Raw genomic sequence first — 2,524 nt, forward strand, 5'->3', positions numbered from 1 at the left:
GTTTCCCAGTTGGTGCTGAGCTGCTGCAGGTGATGTTTTGTGACACCCACTGTTCTCCTCTGCACCCCTGCAGTAATTCAGGTGTCACAACCTCTTCACACCCTGAACTCTGGGTTGGTCTCTTCCATAGACCTTGTCCTAGCTCTCTGTGCTTTTGTTTTGCTCAGCTCRTGGTGAGTGGGACCCCAGCATTGTGTGTTCAGCAGCAGCTTTGGTGTGTGCAGGGTGTGATCAGAACGGGCTGAGGGGTGGTGAGGGACATCCCTGTGTCCCCTTGGGGCTGGCTCAGCACCAAAGGTGTTTTCATGTTCTCCCCGAGCTGTCACAGCCAAACCCCGGGACAGCCTCGGCCTCTGGAGCTGCTGAGGGAAGCTGTGCTGGAGCAGGGCTGGGTTTGTCAGGGAGCCCCAGGTCAGAGGGAATCCCCAAAGCTCATCTTTGGGGTTAATKTGGGAGAAAGCTGCTGCAGCCTGTGCTGCATCACAGAGCCCTGGTGTGCACAGCTCTGAGCCAGGRTGGGAACTGGTGCCACGTGCAGCTCCGTGTCCCAAACTGTCCCCATGGCACTGGGCTCATTCCTCAGCTGCTGGAGCCAGTCTGAGCTCTTTATTTATTATTAGTTATTTTCTAAGTATTAAACTCTATGATTTGCATGAAATCCTGTGGTTCACAGCTTTGCCAATATGGTCCATTACTACTGCCTACAACAACTTGTGTACTTATATGCCTTTGAGGACATTTTTAATTGTTAACATTGTTTAAGAAATCAATGTTAAGTTAATTTAATTTTTAATGGGGAAATGGATTCTGGTGTCAAAATGATAATTCCTGTGATGCCGATGTTTTGTACCTGTCATCCAGCTAAACAACCTGTAAATACTCCTGAGTCAAACAAAATATGAATGCTAATTATTTATTGTTCTGTGGAGTTATATGTTGCAGATGTGTAAGACCTTAAAAAGGAATGTTGTAAAACAAGGTGGAAAAAAATAAATTTTATGCAACTTCTTTACTTGATCGATGTATGATGCACCTGACACGATCAGTGCCCAATGTGTTGGGAATTGTTGGGATGTGTTGGGAATTGTTGGGGTGTAGGGGAGTTGTACTGTGGATCTTTAACTTGTGGAGGGGGAAATGCACACCCTAGAAATGATCAGAGCTGCTTCATTCAATTCCTTCTAGACCCAGTTTTGTGACAGTGCTGCCAGGGATGGTCATTGCTGCTGGGTGCAATGGGGGTGAGGAGGAAATCTTTAATTTGAGCACACACACGTCCTGCCCTGGGCAGAGCAGTGGTGCAGCAGCATTGGAGCATTTTGRGAATGTTCAGAATCATCCCTTGGATATTTGGAGGGGCCTGGCTGCTCCTGCAGCTCAGAAATGGGGAGAGGCAAGAGTTCAACACTCCATATTCTCCACAGGGGAAATGTCAGTAATGTTGGTTACAAACACAGAAACACAGTACAGCAATTTTCTACCAAAAATGTAATAGAGCCATAAACACTCTTTTAAAAAAGGAAAAATGCAGTTGGATAAAGCACGTCTCTAACTTGGGAGATTTTTAATGAAAGCAGAGATAAACTATCCCTCGAATCATTGAACATCTATGGAAGTGTTTCTTTTAGATTCTATAGGACACAGATGCCCTTTTTAATGATTAACTTTTTTTTTTTTTTTTTTTTGTATAGTTACTGCAAGTATTAAATAAACCATTTTTGTGATGTTTGCACACATCAAATGAATGGTGTAGACTCCAGAAATTACAGGAACAGACTTTGCTCCCAAGTGTTACCAATTTCCCACTCTAAATGGGTTACATAAGCCCTGGTTAGTGGTTCCTTTAATTTATGGATGGTTTCTTTTTAATGGTGAAATGTGTAATTAAAAAAAGCTCGAAATAGTTTTTCTGARCTCACTCTGGAAGGGAAGGAGAATTTCAGCAATTTTTTTTTTCACCCAAACATTGCATAATAGTAGAAATGTCAAAGATTTCCATGGGGTTCCATTTCATTCTTCATGTGGCTGTGGTCGTGCAAGAAGTCTGAACACTGCAGGGGCTGGCAGATTTTTGGAAGATCACACATCCTGGGGTAAGTTTTCAGCTTAGGCTTTACCAAGGGATGCCAGTGGMCTTGTTTTTTGAATTGTGGTTGTATTATACACTGCTGTGTCTGTGTTTCTCCTTTTCTCTGAGAAGAAGGAATAGGTGCTGCTGTAATTGGGTGTTTCACCCTGGCCCTGAGCCTGACGTGGTTCTGTGGAGCTGTGGAGGCTTCCCTGTACCCTCAACCTTTAGGAGAGAAGAAAACCTCGTAGATCTGCTGTAAATTCACCTTCAGATGGCTCAGGGCATGACACCTCCACTGCCTCCTCTCCTCTGCAGCAGCTCCAGGGCACTCTCAAAGCTGCTGCTGGGGTTTTCTTAGGCTGTGAGTTTGGTTTGGTGGCCTTGGAGCTCTCAGGGTGCTGTGRATCTCTGAAATTCTGCTGCTGCAATTAACGGTGATGAGCATCTTGCAGG

This window comes from Malurus melanocephalus, unplaced genomic scaffold, assembly GCF_030028575.1.
Source record: "Malurus melanocephalus ecotype Western Australia unplaced genomic scaffold, MMel_1.1 scaffold_407, whole genome shotgun sequence".
NCBI classification, from domain to species: Eukaryota; Metazoa; Chordata; class Aves; order Passeriformes; family Maluridae; genus Malurus; species Malurus melanocephalus.